The sequence below is a fragment of the Phyllobates terribilis genome, unplaced genomic scaffold (genome assembly GCF_046119375.1).
Source record: "Phyllobates terribilis strain yellow unplaced genomic scaffold, ASM4611937v1 Scaffold_12__6_contigs__length_324123572, whole genome shotgun sequence".
NCBI lineage: Eukaryota > Metazoa > Chordata > Amphibia > Anura > Dendrobatidae > Phyllobates > Phyllobates terribilis.
The window spans coordinates 99,421,779-99,441,750 of NW_027362772.1; the positions used below are offsets into that span (position 1 = coordinate 99,421,779).

General features: G+C 46.5%; 1 protein-coding gene across 1 annotated transcript in view; it reads left to right on the plus strand.

Moving 5' to 3' along the window:
- Positions 1-16,042: 16,042 nt before the first annotated feature.
- The window catches only part of LOC141172239 (uncharacterized), a 121,031-nt gene continuing 117,101 nt past the window's right edge, over positions 16,043-19,972 (plus strand). The window contains exon 1 of the mRNA XM_073656227.1: positions 16,043-16,115. The gene's annotated coding sequence lies outside the window, so the exon portion shown is untranslated. The remainder of the gene's footprint in view (positions 16,116-19,972) is intronic.

Genomic DNA, 19,972 nt, shown 5'->3' on the forward strand with positions numbered 1-19,972 from the left:
AAGGGAAGATGCCATCAAAAAAAATCTTTTTTTCAACAATTGAAAAAATGTAAAGTATTAATTTATTTCAATCATTTGTTTTTAATTAAGTAAAATATGAAAAATAATTTTAAAAGGTTTGGTATTTCCACCTTTAAACACTAGGGGGAGCAGCTGCTGAGATTTGCCATGAAAACCTAGTGTACAACTAGCTCACATTACGGACTGCAGTAAATTGGGGATGGATCTGCTCTCCTGTGTGTGTGATGTCACTCCTCTCCTCCCCTTCTGGGTGTTTGTAACAGGATAAGAGAGGATGAAGTTTAGGATCACAGTGTGGAGCCATTTTGTTGGTGACTGCCAGTGATATTGACGAGTACAGTGTCACTCAGGACAACTGGCAGCACCGATTCTGTTAGATGATGCTGCTAGCTGTATCATAAGCTGGGGTTAGATACGCGGAGTGTATCGTGTGTGATTAGATACGCTTAGAGTAACACTCTGGGAATAGATACAGGTCTCAATGTAGTGTATCACATGTGGCTGATGTGGGGCCTGTGAGCCGGGTGAGGGGAGGGGCCCAGCTCTGGTTCCCCTCCCCGTCTTCACAAATTGAACTGTATCGACTTGTTGCCGATACAGTTGAAAGCAATGTTGAGTGAAGGAGCGTGACACTTCCATCAATCCCCCTCTGCGTCTTACGTCACTGATTCAGGCACTGACAGCAGGGGCGATGACATCACTACATGGAGTCCACTGTGCTGAGATGTGCGGGTGCTTTCTCCAGAGACCAAAGCAGCAGGAGAACAATGAGGAGTTCATTATACTGTATAGAGGCCGATGGGGAGTACATTTTACTCTGTGGAGGCCGCTGGCTAGTGCATTCTACTCTGGAGGCAGATGGCGAGTGCATTCTACTCTGGAGACTGATGGGGAGTGCATTCTATTGTGGAGGCTGATACGGAGTATTGCGCATGATGATGGAATTGGATACATCAGTCTGGGGAAAAACACACATGATGATGGGATGAGATACACCGGTCTGGGGAACATCGCACATGATGATGGGATTAGATACACCGGTCTGTGGAGTACACACAGAAAAATAGAAAAATTCTCACACACAGGAAAATACGCACGCTCACACATGCCGAAAAATGCACACACACGCTCACACACAGAAAAATACACATGCACGCTCGTACACACAGGAAAAAACACATGCACGCTCATAAACACAGAAAAATATACATGTTGTGTAATACATGACCCAGCTCTTTCCACTTCTATGGGAGCAGTGGTGTAATATGTGACCCCACGCTGTCCACTTCTATAGGTGCATGGGTGTAATAAGATAGAATAAATATCCTGTAAATATATAATTTCACATGCCCCTACATATAGTAAACTTGCACTCTTTTGTGCCTTTCATGTGGCACTAAAAGGCATTTACCCTAATAAATGAAAAAAAAAACAGCGCCTATTTTTGGTAACCAGCCAAGGTAAGGCAGACAGCTGCGCGTTTATATTATCAGGCTGGAAAGGTAACTGGTTATTGGGCCCTAGACAGCCTAAAAATAACAGCTCGCAGCGGCACCAGAAGTGTCGCATCACATTAGATGCGAGAATTCTGGCGCTTTGTCCGCCTGTTCCTGATTGCCATGGTGTGGTGGCAATCAGGGTAATGGTAGTTGAGGTTGATGACAGCTGTAATTTGTCAAAAATCATAGCTGCCATCAATACCTGGGATTAGTAACGGAGAGGCATCTATCAGACACCCCCGCTACTAACCCACTAATGGAAAAAAAACTGAAAAATAAATGTTATTTGAATAAAGACTCCCCAATACTTTCCCTGGTTCACCAATTAATTTTTTGGTAAAAAAAAACCCCAAGCAGGTCCGACATAGTCCATGGTGTTCCCATGACGATCCCTGAATCCGACGTCCAAAGGCTATGGAACCTTTTTCAGAGAACGAGGGTTTATAGGCCATAGTAGCAGTAACTCCGAGGCCCACTGCGCTCCACGAGACTCGGAGGCTGTGATGAGCAGTGGCGTCAGTAACTACACCGCTCATCAGAGTCACAAAGCCCTCTGTATAATGGCCCCATATAGTGCCCCAAAGTATAGTGGCCTCTTATAGAGCCCCACAGTCTAATGGCCCCATATAGTCCTCCGTACAGTATAATTGCTCCATATAGTCCTCCATGCAGTATAATGGGTACACATAGTCCTCCATACAGTATAATGGCCCCATATAGTGCCCTACATAATAATGGCCCCATTTTGTGCACTACAGTATATTGGTCCCATACTATAATGTGCCTCACATATTGCTCCACAGTGTAATGTTGTCATATAGTGCCCCACAAAGTGCATCCTAGTGTATATGGCCCCCATCATCTTTCTCCCAGCATGTATGGCCCCCATCATTCACTTCCCTGCGTGTATGGCCCTCATCATCCTCCCGGCGTGTATGGCTCCCATCATCCTCCTCCCTGTGTGTATGGCCCCCATCCTCCTCCTCCCTGCGTGTATGGCCCCCATCCTCCTCCTCCCTGCGTATATGGCCCCCATTCTCCTACCTGTGTGTATGGCCCCCATTCTCCTCCCGGTGTGTATGGCCCCCATCCTCCTCTCGGTGTGTATGGCCCCCATCGTTCTCTCGGTGTGTATGGCCCCCATCCTTATACCTGCGTGTATGGCCTCCATTTTCCTCCTCCCTGCATGTATGGCCCCCATTCTCCTACCTGTGTGTATGGCCCCTATTCTCCTCCTACCTGTGTGTGTAGCCCCCATCCTCCTCCCTGCGTGTATGTCCTCCATTTTCCTCCTACCTGTGTGTATGGCCCCCATCCTCCTCCCAGCATGTATGGCCATCATCCTCTTCCTCCCGGCGTGCACGGCCTCCGTCATCACCCTTCCAACGTGCATGGCCCCATCATCCTCCTCTCGGCGTGCATAGCCTCCGTCATCATCCTCCCGGCGTGCATGGCCCCCATCATCCTCCTCCCGGCATGTATGGACCCCATCTCCCTGCGTGTAAGTGTCCTACTCAGACACTTACACCCCCACCAAATTAAAAAGGCAGCCCCCAGTGGCTGAAATAAAAATGTATAAATAAAAACTAATAAAGTGGTACATTTAATTTTGTGTTAAAAATAATTGATTATATAATCAATAATTATTAATACAAAATTAAAAATCATGGCTCCTTCCCTTTAAGACACTCCCAATGTGAGCATCTTAAAGTGATAATAGATACAGAGGGTCAGTACGTGTATTTGTTCTGTAAGTTATTACTAAATCTCTATTAATAATCTATCTACATGTCACCACCATATTCCAGGAGAATCATACATATAATTCTCACTATTATTTCCGGCTTCTCGCACACCCCCCTATATTATAATACAGGACTTTAATAATATACCGGACTCTCTCTGTGATAGAGGGAGACATGAAGCTAAGAGGGTAGAAGGCAGCTTTATTAACTCTTTATACTCATTCCATTAGAAAGGCATTTTATTTCCAAAATAATTCAGCTTGTTGCAGTAAGCCCTGTGTCTCCACATCGGCAAGTTGGCCAACAAGTGTAACTCTCCAACATGTCCTTTCTATTTCCAGGCCGCTGTGACTTCAAAAGTCTATGATTGTCCTTTTTCCACCTGGGATGTGATGGGACGTTTAACTCCGGGACCAACAGAGAAAGGAAGGAACGTGGGATGTCCCGGTGTTTATGTATCCATGGGACGGCTTGTGGCAGCCATCCCTTCCGCTTCATTGGACCCTTACGGGGACTTCAGGATCACTGGTCAGTAAGGGGCAGTGAAGGGGGATCACCAATAGCCACGGCCCAGGGAGGGGCCACCACAGTCAGTGACTCCTTCCTTATTTAGTATGGAGTCTACTAGACTGTGGGGACCCCCAACCACACCCAGACACTCAGCCCCCCACTGCCCCCCTGTTCTTGACAATACAATAATGTAACTCTTACAGCTGGATGGGTGAGGATCGGTCACAGCTTTATTAACTCTTTACACTCATTCCATTAGAAAGGCATTTTATTTCCAAAATTATTCAGCTTGTTGCAGCATGCCCTGTGTCTCCACACCGGCAAGTTGGCCAACAAGTGTAACTCTCCAACATGTCCTTTCTATTTCCAGGCCATGGAGGATCCTGCGTACTCGTATGCAGGACTCTGACTCCCACCCATCATCATTAACACTTGCTCCACTCCGTCCTGGAGTCCTGACAGGAATATGTCCAGTCCAATATCCGTTAAGTGAACCCCATCGGGCCGTATGAGGCCTGCTTTATCTCCTTCCAATTCTCTGTGTCGTATTACTACACAAATTTTGCCATCCGAATATTTATTAGCCGCCTTGTCCGTTCGATGGCCGCGCTGTCTCGCGCACTTCGCCATACCGCTCTCGGCACAATCTCTGACCATATTATAGTTAGTTTTCTAAAAAATGCTCTGAAGCGCTCAGTGTCTAGCTTCATTATTGCCATTAGTTATGCGCTCTTGTAATGACCGAGGTCATTTACCCCGGCATGTATAACTAATATGACCGGACCTCTTGCCTCTCTCCCTACCTTGATTACCTCCATTAGAACCTGTGGCCATCGCAGGCCTCTAATACCTCTCCAGTTGAAATATGTGCTATGAAACCCCATATTCCTCCTGCCCGGGCGGAGTTTTGCCCTTTTTTCTGCCCAGTATATGTACGAGTGGCCTATCACCCACACTGTTGGCTTTGTGTCACCTGTAAAAGAAACAAACTACGTTAGGATAACAAATCTGGTCCTATGTATCTCGCAAAACACGCGGATTGCCTCCTCCCTATCCTCTGCACTTCTGTTTCTGACAGTCCTGCTCTAGCTGCTTCCGTGGTTGTGCCTATGCGGAATGAGTGTGTCCCGTAATCTTTGGGGTGGTTCCCTGCCGGATGTTAGGCATTTATTAAATATTGATTGGAACTGGTATCTTGATAATGGAGTTCCGTCAATGTGTGATAGGAAGAAATTACTTTGTGGCTTGATGGCTGTATATGTTTTTACTATTGTTACCAGACACAGTGTATTGGTTGTGGGTTGTAAAAGCACCCAAGTGCCCCTGCCCGCTGGATCCGTTTTCGATTTGCGTATGCGTATTGCATTATTGACTATGACTACGTCCTGGTGTAATAAGCCTCCGCTGGTGCAAATTTTGGATTGAGGGACTAATTCGCTTATGCGTAGCGCCCCGAAGAAGGCGATCGCAAATGCAGTAGACAGTACTGTCGCTTCAAATTGTAATTGGCATGTTAAAGATGTTAGGGATATGATTTGGGAAAGCAGTTTTAGTGACACGGGACGTCTACACTCCTGACTTGGCTGAGCCCTTTTCCACCCTTTTAAGGCTTGTTTGATGATGAATCTTTTTGTCACATCTCCCCAATTCAGTAGTTGGAAGTGAAATGCCACTCTGGTCAGCCATCGCTGCGCCGACGCCCCTGATATGCCTCTCATCATTGGCTGGTGAAGAAATTCTATGGTGACTTGTGATCTGGCTTGTTCACATTGGTCAACCCGTCTGCCTGCTACTAGTCGTGTCCAGTCTTCCCATGCCTTACCGTATGCTTGCCATGTCGACGGGGTGACTGACGCTCTGATTAATGGCATCAGCTGTTCGCCACTATATCCCATAGTGAGGGTGGGCAACTGGTGCCCGATGGGTGGGCGTTGTGGAGGAGCTCTGTGAAAATCTGCCAATTGAATTGCGATAAAGCGTTATCAGCAGCATTAGACTCCTCCGTGCCGTGGCTAGCGTGGACCCATATATTGTGTTTTAGGCACAGGAATGCTAGCCGGCGTAGCAGGCTTAGCACTGTGAGAGAAGATGATTCCATCTTATTAATGCAGTGCGCTAGGCTGGTGTTTCTTGTTATGAAGCGTATATTTTTGTTCACCAGGTGCGTGCCCCATATTTCTATTGCTACCACAATTGGGAAGAGTTCCAGGAATGTCTGTTTTTTTGCCAGCTGTTGATCAGACCAATACGAAGGCCATAAGCCCGTGCATCATTGGTTATCTAGTATCGCTGCATATCCGCCAGATTCTGCCGCCCCGGTGAATAATCTTAGTTTTTATGTTGGACTGCTCAGCTGACATAAAAAACGCGTGACCGTTGAATGATTGTAAGAAGTTTTTCCACACATTTAAGTCCGCCCGTAGCTGCCTGTTAATTCTGATTCAATAACTTGGCTTTGATGCCCCTTTTGTTGCGTGGGATAAACGACGAGAAAAAACCCTTTCGACTGGCATCACCCGGCTCGCAAACACGAGGAGGCCTAGTAACACTTGCATCTGCTGTAGTGTTTCTTTCCGTACTGCGCAAAATCCCTCGATCAGGTGTAGTGTTTTTTGTATGTTTTCCGTTGGGAGGCGGAACAACCTTGCTGAGGTGTCAATTTCGATGCCTAAGAATGACAGCTTTGTTGTGGGGCCTATGGTTTTTGTTGAGCATAATGGGACTTTAAACCGACGGGAGATGTTTGTGAATTCGTTAAGTAATGATTGGCATTGCTTTGAATCTTTGGGTCCGACAAATAGGAAGTCATCTAGGTAATGTGTGACAGACCTATTGCCGCTTTCGTACCTCAGCACCCATTCTAGGAAGGAACTGAATAGTTCGAAGTAATAATAAGATATTGAACAACCCATTGGGAGACAAGTGTCGTAGAAGTAGTCGTTGTCCTCTTGGCATCCCAACAGGTGGTAGCAATCTGGGTGTACCAGTAGTAGGCGAAAGGCGGATTCTATGTCGGATTTAGCGAGCTGCGCTCCGGGCCCTGCATCGTGTACTAACATTACTGCTCTGTGGAAGGACGCGTAGGAGACTGAGGCGTCTTCAGACGAAATAACATCATTCACAGACTCTCCTTTTAGGTAAGAAAAATGATGGATAAGCCGGAATGAACCTGGCTCTTTTTTGGGAATTATTCCCAGAGGGGAAACTCTTAGGTTACTGAATGGTGGTGTTGGGAAAGGGTCCGCAACTCTGCCTAGAGCTACTTCTTTTTGTATTTTTTGCCTAAGTATTTGGGGGTGATCTCTTGCAGATTTAAGGTTATTTGCAAAGGTAGGCGATTTATTAAATTTGAAAGGGATGAAAAACCGTATGTGAAACCAAAATGTAACTGCCCCGCCGCGCCTTTCTTAGGATATTGGTCTAGCCAGGGGCCCCTCGCTTTTACGCTCACTGGGGTCCTTGGATTCTGACTGTGGGAGTTTAATTGATAATTTGCTTGCGGGATGAGAACATCTTGCCGCGGGGTGGGCTCCTCCGCAGGCTGAGCATTCATGCTTGTATCTGCTTAAGGCGTAAAAACGACAGTGTCCCTCGTTAAACTGCCAGCAGGCCCCTGGTCTACGTACGACCACTGAATTTTGACCTGCTGTTGCCGGTTGTCCACTAGCCGTTGTTGGAAAGGGATGGTTTTTCTGTGACAGCATTAGTCGCAACCATACGTCTGTAGCTTTTACCCCCCCCCCAGCCTTGCTGTGGTTGCAGGGCCAACCGCCTCCGGAACTCTTCGTCGTAGCGCCACAATGCTGAACCGCCGTGGGCTTTGTATGAGTTATACACCGTATCCTGGTATATGAATAGTTCCGAGCAGCGTTCCGGATGCTTTTGGCCCATAACGCAACCCAGGACAGAAAATGCCTGTAACCAGTTACTCATTGTCTTTGCAACCTTTTGTCTGTTTCTGTCGACTGGTCTGTCGGCTACCTTTCTTTCTTTGTCTATAGTGTGTTGGTCCGTGGATACTAGGGAACAAATGTCGATGTAGTCATTATTCCATATTTTAATTCTTGTTTCCTCGTCTATGTGTGAACCCATTGAACTAATCCCGCAAAAGAATGCGTCCTTGTGTACGCTGGCTAATGGTGGAGTTGTTTTCGTAGAATTATGTACCGCGCCTGGTGGGGCGGATAGTTGTTCGACTAGGGCCTTAAAGGCCACTATTAAGTTATTGTTATTATTTCCCATTTCAGTTATACTTATATTGCACTCACCCTTTCCTGCGGCTGGAGGAGGGACTCCGATGTGTAGAGGAACTCCGGCACCAGTCTTGCTCGGGGTGATCGGCGTGCCTCTGCTCGTAGACTTGCGTGAAATCGTTGCATCGTGCAGGCTGTAATCTCTGGAGGGTGTCATTGTATCATTTCTGTCCCCCAGAGAACGGGATCGGTGTAAGCGGCTATTGGTGCTTGACATCTCTGAAGTGGAGAATGGTGAGCGCCACCTTGAGGACCTTGACCTGTGACCCCTCCTGTGGGATGCCGATCTAAGCTTTGTTTGTGACGACCGCTTCCTTTGCCGGTGACTTGTGTGCAATGGTGTTGATCTGTCGTCGGAGGAACTACGGCGAGTTCGCCTGGAGCGAGTACGCCTGGTGTCTCTCTGTCCGTGAGGGTGTATGGGGGGTTCTGCGCCGTTTACCGGCGTCCTGCCAGGACATGTCAGTGCTATTTGTGGCCAGCTGGTGGGTGTCAGGGGAACATTAACTAATACATTTTCAGTCTGGTGTTGCGATGCTATAGCGGTGTCAAGTGCGTGCGTCGCTGCGCTATTATAGGGGTATATGGAGGAGGCGAGGATGAGCACTGAAGCGTTCAAGCTCCGCGTAGTGTCCATCAAGGGGTTATTGTTACTGTGAATGGGCAATAGATGGGCTGCGGTGATTACAGGGGCCGCCATGTCCCCTGGTTGTGTAGTGTCTTGTGTTCTGTTTTGGCCATTTTTTCTTTTATTTTTATTAAAGGGTTTTCTGCGGGGGAGTGTTTGGGGGGTTTGCAGAGCACCGCTCCTGGCAGAAGATTACCGTCTGCTCTGCCACAGCCCCTGCTGTATGTTGAGGGGGCGGGGACTGATTAAGAAGTGGCCGGCAGCTTCTTCTATGTGGCTGTGGCGTACTGTGCCTAAAGCGCTCTGGAGGGCGGGAGTGCTGGCTGGACCTCCCCTTTCCAGTGTGCGCCTCGGCAGGATGCAGAACGCGTGTGTGCTGGGGGGTGTGGGACAACGGGCTCGGTGTTGTTTCCAGCCCCAGCGGCGGGCACAAGCCCTGAATCTACTCTGCGCCCGCCGCCGAAGAAAGCCCCCACTCATTTATTAGCACAGCGGAGCCCTGCGCCCCCTGTGAGTGAGGCGCAGGGCCTGCCGCCGCATCAGTCGCAGCCTCCTGCTCTGCCCCACAGCATCCTGGACTGGGGGGCATGGCCTGCAGGGTCACGTGCGGCAGGCCCTGACCCAGCACATGCGCATTGAGCGCTGCCGGCTCTGCAGCCACGCCTCCACAAGCGTGCCACTCTGGCCCCGAGGAGTTGCGCGCCCGCTCCCCTGAGCCGGCGCGCTCGGTGAACAGCTGCAGCTGCCCGCTTCCCTGCTCTGGTGTGCGCCCGCCGAACCGCCACAGCAGCCCGCTCTTCTGTGCCAGTGCACATTCTCCTCTTTGTCAAGAATGGATTTGGCTCTTGGAAATGAACTGATGCAGGGTCTTATATCTGACATCAGCTCCTGCCCAGAGCGCTATCCCATCATTCTCCTCTGTGTCTCCCTAAGCTTAATCTCCCAATGCAGATCAGACCCACAGGGAAATTAACCCCTTTTGGTTGCAAGTTATAGATCTTAAGGGGAAAATTGAGGGGGATATAAAGGAATACCTTGTAATTAATAAAAATACAACTTCTATTTTATATGTATGGGAAGCCATGAAGGCCCGACCTTAAAGGAATATTTATAAAAGAAATCTCAGCAGCTAAATCCCTTACTAAGCAGCAGGGTCGATTGGTGTTTCAGGAATTGGGAGATGCAGAGAGTGCGATGATTACAGATCCAACGCCGGCTGCGCAAAACAGAAAGCAGCTCAGGACCTGCTGAATCAGGGAACATTGCAGCTGCAGGAAGGAAGAAGCTGTTTCACAAGGTGCAATAATGTGAAGAGGGGGAAAAGCAGGTCACTTATATCTGTGATAGCTGCCACCCAGGGGGACTCGGCCTTTATATCCAGTCTGGAGACTAGGGAGGGTAATGTGGTACAGTCCACAGTGGACATACTGAAAGTGTTGGAGGAATAATATGCAAAACTGTATAGTTCTCAGGTTCAACCCTCAGAAGAACAGACCCAGACCTTCCTAGATAAAGCTCAGCTCCCGCTCCTTTCCTTAGACTCTCAGAATTTATTAGATGAACTACTTGATATAGAAGAGTTAAAATGGGCACTGAGCTCAATGGCCAACGATAAAGCATCGGGAATGGACGGTCTTCCAGTGGAAGAATATAACAGATATAAGGAAGTATTACTACCAGCATTATTGGAGGTATACAATTCGAAGGAGGATCATTGCCACATCCATGCATGAAGCCATAATTACAGTGTTACCTAAACAAGACAAAGACCCCAGCTTGCTGGCATCCTATAGACTCATCTCTCTTTTAACAGTAGACGTCAAACTTCTTGCTAGCAGACTCTCAAAAGTAATCTCAATAATACACCCCGATCAGTCTGGGTTTATGCTTGATATGTCTACTACGATCAATCTCAGAAAGCTTTATATTAATATACAAGCAAGGGCTGATAATATTGGTCAAAGGGGGATCCTGTCATTGGACGCTGCTAAGGCCTTTGACAGTGTACAGTCATGGCCAAAAGTATTGAGAATGACACCAAAATTATATTTTCACATGATCTGCTGGCCTCTGCTTTTTATTAGTGTTTGTCTGATGTTTATATCACATACAGAAATATAATTGCAATCATATTATGAGTACCAATAGGTTATATTGACAGTTAGAATAAGTTAATGCAGCAAGTCAATATTTGCAGTGTTGCCCCTTCTTCTTCAAGACCTCTGTAATTCTCCCTGGCATGCTCTCAATCAACTTTTGGACCAAATCCTGACTGATAGCAGTCCATTCTTGCATAATCAATGCTTGCATTTTGCCAGAATTTGTTGGTTTTTGTTTGTCCACCCGTCTCTTGATGATTGACCACAAGTTCTCAATGGGATTAAGATCTGGGGAGTTTCCAGGCCATGGACCCAAAATCTCTATGTTTTGTTCCATGAGCCATTTAGTTATCACCTTTGCTTTATGGCAAGGTGCTCCATCATGCTGGAAAAGGCATTGTTGGGCGCCAAACTGCTCTTGGACGGTTGGGAGAAGTTGCTCTTGGAGGACATTCTGGTACCATTCTTTATTCATGGCTGTGTTTTTAGGCAAGACTGTGAGTGAGCCGATTCCCTTGGCTGAGAAGCAACCCCACACATGAATGGTTTCAGGATGCTTTACAGTTGGCATGAGACAAGACTGGTGGTAGCGCTCACCTCTTCTTCTCCGAATAAGCTGTTTTCCAGATGTCCCAAACAATCGAAAAGGGGATTCATCAGAGAAAATGACTTTGCCCCAGTCCTCAGCAGTCCACTCCCTATACCTTTTGCAGAATATCAGTCGGTCCCTGATGTTTTTTCTGGAGAGAAGTGGCTTCTTTGCTGCCCTCCTTGAAACCAGTGCGTGCAGAAGCACTCACACCAGCCTGCTGCCATTCCTGACCAACCTCGGCACTGCTGGTAGTCCGATCCCGCAGCTGAAACAGTTTTAAGATACGGTCCCGGCGCTTGCTGGTCTTTCTTGGGCGCCCTGGAGCCTTTTTGACAACAATGAAAGCTCTCTCCTTGAAGTTCATGATGATGCGATAGATTGTTGACTGAGGTGCAATCTTTGTAGCTGCGATACTCTTCCCTGTTAGGCCATTTTTGTGCAGTGCAATGATGGCTGCACGTGTTTCTTTAGAGATAACCATGGTTAACTGAAGAGAAACAATGATACCAAGAACCAGCCTCCTTTTAAAGTGTCCAGTGATGTCATTCTTACTTAATCATGACTGATTGATCGCCAGCCCTGTCCTCATCAACACCCACACCTGTGTTAATGGATCAATCACTAAAACGATGTTAGCTGCTCCTTTTAAGGCAGGACTGCAATGATGTTGAAATGTGTTTTCGGGGTTAAAGTTCATTTTCTGGGCAAATATTGACTTTTCAAGTACAGTAATTGCTGTTAAGCTGATCACTCTTTGACATTCAGGAGTATATGCAAATTGCCATTACAAAAAATGAAGCAGTAAACTTTGGAAAAATTACTATTTGTCTCATTCTCAATACTTTTGGCCATGACTGTAGAATGGCAATATTTGTGAGCTACATTGTGGCAGATGGACAAATTTATATAATGGGTGCAATTGCTTTATTCGGACTCAAATGCCAAAATAAGAGCGAATGGCTCTATGGCTAATCGATTTTTGTTGCACAGAGGTACAAGACAAGGGTGCCCCCTGTCTCTCATTGTTTTCAATAGCAACTGAACCTCTTGTGGCAGTAATTAGTAAAATGTCGGAGATAAATGGATTTAAATATGGGACCAAGGAAGAGAAGGTAGCATTGTTTGCCGATGATTTACGATTATTCCTTGGGGATGCTCGGGGGTCTCTGGAGAGCATGATGGCGACTATCTCTAGCTGACTTATTCCTTCCAAAGACCATACTAAGGACTAGGGAGCACTTAATACGGGTGGAGAAATGGACATACTGGCAAACAGGAAAGAGAAAGGAAAATTCAAAAAAATGGGGATGATCACCATAATTACAATAAAATGGCGAGGTTCCAGCAGACTGACTGATACGACTGTTAGGCCACGGCCCCACTATCAGTATTTGGTCAGTATTTTTTCTCAGGAGTGGGAGCCAAAACCAGGAGAGGAACAATCCGAGAAAAGGTACAATAGAAACAAGTCACCAATTCTGCATTTATCACCCACTCCTGGTTTTGGCTCCCACTCCTGAGAAAAAATACTGACCGAATACTAACAGTGGGGCCGTGGCCTTAAAGGCAAACTCAGCAAGAAGTAAGAATGAAGTCACAACAAAACACTGAGCTGCAACAAAACACCTTAAAATTTGTTACAGAGATTGATTAGTCCTTTCTTTCTGACCATTGGTTTCAGGGTGGTAGGCTCAGGAAAATAAATGAATTCCCAGTTTATTACAAAAATCTCTGCAGAATTTGAAGACAAATTGCACTCCCCTATCAAACACAGTGTTAAGAAGAATCCTATGTAGCCTTACTTTATGAGAAATAAAAAACCTGGAGAACGTCTCTGCATTAGGTAATCCTCTGACAAAGGAACAAAATGAGCCCGTTTAATGAATCAGTCAACAACCACCCAAAGTCTTCCCACCAGACAGAGGCAAATCTGTGATGAAATCCATGGACAGATGAGTCCACTGTCTTTCTGGAATTGCAATGGAGCCAATACTCTAACCGATGGTCCAGATGGATGGAGTGGAGGATGGCTGGTTGATGGACACCCCATGCAAACATGGCTACGGCGCTAACAAGGAGGAGGTGGAGTAATGTTTTGGGCTGGAATCATGGGGAGAGAGATTGTCGGCCCCTTTAGGATCCCTGAAGGGGTAAAGATGAACTCCATAATGTATGTTGAGTTTCTCAAACAGCACTTCCTTCCATGGTTCAAGAAGAAGAACCGTGCATTCCGCAGCAAGATCATTTTCATGCATGATAATGCCCCGTCTCATGCTGCACATAACACATCTGCATCTCTGGCTGATATGGGCATAAAAGAGGACAAACTTATGGTGTGGCACCCATGCTCCCCTGACCTCAACCCCATTGAGAACCTCTGGAGCATCATCAAAAGGAGTGTCTATGATGGCGGGAGGCAGTTCACATCTAAGCAACAGCTCTGGGAGGGTATTCTGTCCTCATGCAAAACAATTGAAGCAGAAACCATCCAAAACCTGACAAATTCAATGGACGAGAGAATTCAGAAGCTCCTTTCGAACAAGCGGTCCTATGTGCAAATGTTACATCACCTAGAATAAAGTTTTGAGTTGAAAACTGTTTGATTTCAGTTTGTAATAACCTGCTAATGCTTATAATTTCAAAAATTACTATTTTTTTGTTCTTTATTAAAATGAAAAGGTTGAAAACTCTGCTGTGCATAATAATTTGGAACATGCATTTTGAGTGCAGTTTGAGTTTTTTATTTTTTTAAAAATATACTGTTATCATAGGCAGTTTGTACAAAAACCTTTCAATTGTACTCTAATAGTTATTTGACTGGAAAATTACAATGACTGCAATTCATATAGGTAATTTGGGAAAATCTGAGAAAATATTATTTGCATAATAATTTGGAACACAGTGTAGTTGGCGAATCCTACAAAATGTTGCAACACTTTCAGGTCAATAAGTTGGACCCAATCTATTATGGCTTTCACATTCCCAGGATCCATCGTAAACCCATCAGCCGATAAAATGATCCCCGGGAATGAAATTTCCTGAACAGAAAAAAAAAAAACATTTCATCAAGATAAATCAGAAGAAATCTCCCAATGTAATCAGAAAAATATCATTCAGAAAGTTGTGAAATCCAGTTGGTGCATTGGAGAATCCAAAGGGCAGGAGAAGATTATCGAATAAAACCTCAGCACCGTACACCTCGTACACGCGCGGCTCCGAATACCTCGTAAACACGCGGCTCCGCTCCGTATACCTCGTACACACGCGGCTCCGCTCCGTATACCTTGTACACACGTGGCTCCGCTCCGTATACCTCGTACACACACGGCTTGGCTCCGTACACCTCGCACACACGCGGTTACGCTCTGTACACCTCGCACACACACGGCTCCGCTCCGTACACGCGCGGCTCTGTATACCTCATACACACGCAGCTCCGCTCCGTACACCTCGTACACGCGGCACTGCTTCGTACACCTCGTACACACGTGGCTCCGCTCTGTACACCTCGTACACACACGGGTCCGCTCCGTACACCTCGTACACTCGCGGCTCCGCTCCGTACACCTCGTACACTCGCGGCTCCGCTCCGTACACCTTGCACACTCGCGGCTCCGCTCCGTACACCTCGTACACTCGCGGCTCCTCTCCGTACACCTAGTACACTCGCGGCTCCGCTCCGTACACCTCGTACACTCGCGGCTCCGCTCCGTACACCTTGTACACACGCGGCTCTGCTCCGTACACACGCGGCTCCGTATACCTCATACACACGCGGCTCCGCTCCGTAAAACTCGTACACATGTGGCTCCACTCCGTACACCTCGTACACACGCGGCTCCTTATACCTCATACACACGCGGCTCCGCTCCGTACTCACGTGGCTCCGTATACCTCATACACACGTGGCTCCGCTTCGTACACCTCGTACACACGTGGCTCCGCTCCGTACACCTCGTACACACGCGGCTCTGTATAGCTCATACATACGCGGCTCCGCTCCGTACACCTCATACACACGCGGCTCCCTATACCTCATACACACGCGGCTCCGCTTCGTACACCTCGTACACACGTGACTCCCTCGTACACCCGGCTCCGCTCCGTACACCTTGTACACACGCGGCTCCGCTCCGTACACCTCATACACACGCGGCTCCGCTCCGTACACACGCGGCTCCGTACACCTCATACACACGCGGATCCGCTTCGTACACCTTGTACACACGCGGCTAAGCTCCGTACACCTCGTACACGCGCGGCTCTGCTCCGTACACCTCGTACACACGCGGCTCCGCTCCGTACACCTCGTACACACGCGGCTTCGCTCCGTACACCTCGTACACACGCGGCTTCGCTCCGTATACCTCATACACACGCGGCTCTGCTCCGTACACCTCGTACACGCACGGCTCCGCTCCGTACACCTCGTACACGCGCAGCTCCGATCCGTACACCTCGTACACGCGCGGCTCTGCTCCGTACACCTCGTACACGCGCGCGCTCTGCTCCGTACACCTCGTACACGCGCGGCTCTGCTCCGTACACCTCGTACACGCGCGGCTCTGCTACATCCACACTGTAAACCCCTCCTGACCCCACACATAAACTTCAGCTCATCCAGCACCATGACAACCAGCACAGCAGAGTCCTGCATCCACTGAGGCCCCTGATCATGTGACCCCTGACTCCTCCCCTCCTGTGACCTCATCACAGGTCCTGTGCGCACACAACAGCCATATATGTGGTGGCGGCTCTGCAGGTGGAGGTATGTGGAGACCCCATTACTGGGGCAGGGGGCATTAACCCCTTCAGCACGGAGGCTCTTTGGGGGTCTTGTGTTGCCCCTTTATAAGAATCATAAGGTTTCTGTTCTGTTTCCTGTGATAGATACATACGACCCAACTATGGAGACAGGAAGGGAGGAAACATATTGTTCTCATAGTACAGGACCCCCACAGTCTAATGCCCCCATTATGCCCCTTATGCAGGATGTATGATGCCCCCCACACAGTGTAATGCCCCCATTATGCCCCTTATGCAGGATGTATGATGCCCCCACACAGTACTTTAATGAGAAAAAAATGAGTTTTTTAGAATTTACCTAATGGCTGCAATGAAACAGAGTGAAAAATGTAATACTTTCCGTACCCCCTGTATATGTATGTCCCTTATCCTGGGCCTCAACCTAGTATATGTCCCCCGTTCTGCCTCTGTTCTATAGTGTATAGAAAAAAATAAACTATTACACTCACCAGGGGCGAATATAGAAGTGATGGGGCCCCATAACAGAAGTATAATTCACAGTCCATAGTCCGTACATCTAGCGTAATGCAAAGCCCATGGTCCGTACATGTAGTCTAATGCACAGCCCATAATCCTCCATACAGTATAATGCACAGCCCATAGTTCATACATGTAGTTTAATGCACAGCCCATAATCCTCCATACAGTATAATGCACAGCCCATAGTCATCCATGTAGTATTCTGCACAGCCCATAGTCTGTACATGTAGCATAATGCACAGCCCATGGTCCGTACATGTAGCGTAATGCACAGCCCATGGTCCGTACATGTAGTGTAATGCACAGCGCATAGTCCACACATATAATATAATACACAGCCCACAGTCATCCATGTAGTATAATGCACAGCCCATACTCATATATGTAGTATAATGCACATCCCATACTCATATATGTAGTATAATGCACATCCCATACTCATATATGTAGTATAATGCACATCCCATACTCATACATGTAGTATAATGCACAGCCCATGGTCCGTACATGTAGCGTAATGCACAGCCCATGGTCCGTACATGTAGTGTAATGCACAGCCCATACTCATACATGTAGTATAATGCACAGCCCACAGTCATCCATGTAGTATAATGCACAGCCCATAGTCCATACATGTAGTATAATGCACAGCTCATGGTCCATACATGTAGTATAATGCAGAGCCCATAGTCCATACATGTAGTATAATGCACAGCCCACAGTCATCCATGTAGTATAATGCACAGCCCATACTCATCCATGTAGTATAATGCACAGCCCACACTCATACATGTTGTATAATGCACAGCCCATACTCATACATGTAATATAATGCACAGCCCATACTCATACATGTAGTATAATGCACAGCTCATACTCATACATGTAGTATAATGCACAGCCCATACTCATACATGTAGTATAATGCACAGCCCATACTCATACATGTAGTATAATGCACAGCCCATACTCATACATGTAGTATAATGCACAGCCCATAGTCCATACATGTAGTATAATGCACAGCCCATAGTCCATACATGTAGTATAATGCACAGCCGATACTCATACATGTAGTATAATGCACAGCCCATACTCATACATGTAGTATAATGCACAGCCCATACTCATACATGTAGTTTAATGCACAGCCCATATTCATACATGTAGTATAATGCACAGCCCATGGTCCATACATGTAGTGTAATGCACAGTCCATACTCTTACATGTAGTATAATGCACAGCCCATATTCATACATGTAGAATAATGCACAGCCCAAGGTCCATACATGTAGTATAATGCACAGCCCATACTCATACATGTAGTTTAATGCACAGCCCATATTCATACATGTAGTATAATGCACAGCCCATGGTCCATACATGTAGTGTAATGCACAGTCCATACTCATACATGTAGTATAATCCACAGTCCATACTCATACATGTAGTATAATGCACAGCCCATATTCATACATGTAGTATAATGCACAGCCCATGGTCCATACATGTAGTGTAATGCACAGTCCATAGTCCATACATGTAGTATAATGCACAACCCACAGTCATCCATGTAGTATAATGCACAGCCTATACTCATACATGAAGTATAATGCACAGCCCACACTCATACATGTTGTATAATGCGCAGCCCATACTCGTACATGTAGTATAATGCACAACCCATACTCATACATGTAGTTTAATGCACAGCCCATAGTCATACATGTAGTATAATGCACAGCCCATACTCATACATGTAGTATAATGCACAGCCCATAGTTCATACATGTAGTATAATGCACAGCCCATAGTTCATACATGTAGTATAATGCACAGCCCACACTCATACATGTAGTATAATGCACAGCCCATGGTCCATACATGTAGTATAATGCACAGCCCACAGTCATCTATGTAGTATAATGCACAGCCGATACTCATGCATGTAGTATAATGCACAGCCCACAGTCATCCATGTAGTATAATGCACAGCCCATACTCATAGATGTAGTATAATGCACAGCCCATAGTCCATACATGTAGTATAATGCACAGCCCATGTTGCATACATGTAGTATAATGCACAGCCCACACTCTTACATGTAGTATAATGCACAGCCCACAGTCATCCATGTAGTATAATGCACAGCCCACAGTCCAAACATGTAGTATAATGCACAGCCCACACTCTTACATGTAGTATAATGCACAGCCCATAGTCATCCATGTAGTATAATGCACAGCCCACAGTCATCCATGTAGTATAATGCACAGCCCACAGTCATCCATGTAGTATAATGCACAGCCCACAGTCATCCATGTAGTATAATGCACAGCCCATACTCATACATGTAGTATAATGCACAGCCCATAGTCATCCATGTAGTATAATGCACAGCCCACAGTCATCCATGTAGTATAATGCACAGCCCATACTCATAGATGTAGTATAATGCACAGCCCATAGTCCATACATGTAGTATAATGCACAGCCCATGGTGCATACATGTAGTATAATGCACAGCCTATAGTCATCCATGTAGTATAATGCACAGCCCATAGTCATCCATGTAGTATAATGCACAGCCCATACTCATAGATGTAGTATAATGCACAGCCCATAGTCCATACATGTAGTATAATGCACAGCCCATAGTCCATACATGTGGTATAATGCACAGCCCATACTCGTACATGTAGTATAATGCACAGCCCACACTCATGCATGTAGTATAATGCACAGCCCATAGTCATCCATGTAGTATAATGCACAGACCACAGTCCATACATGTAGTATAATGCACAGCCCATAGTCCATACATGTAGTATAATGCACAGCCGATAGTCCATACATGTGGTATAATGCACAGCCCATACTCGTACATGTAGTATAATGCACAGCCCACACTCATGCATGTAGTATAATGCACAGCCCACAGTCATCCATGTAGTATAATGCACAGACCACAGTCCATACATGTAGTATAATGCACAGCCCATAGTCCATACATGTAGTATAATGCACAGCCCATAGTCCGTACATGTAGTATAATGCACAGCCCATAGTCCGTACATGTAGTATAAAGCACAGCCCACAGTCATCCATGTAGTATAATGCACAGCCCATACTCATACATGTAGTATAATGCACAGCCCATAGTCATCCATGTAGTATAATGTACAGCCCATAGTCCATACATGTAGTATAATGCACAGCCCACACTCATACATGTAGTATAATGCACAGCCCATAGTCATCCATGTAGTATAATGTACAGCCCACACTCTTACATGTAGTATAATGCACAGCCCATACTCTTACATGTAGTATAATG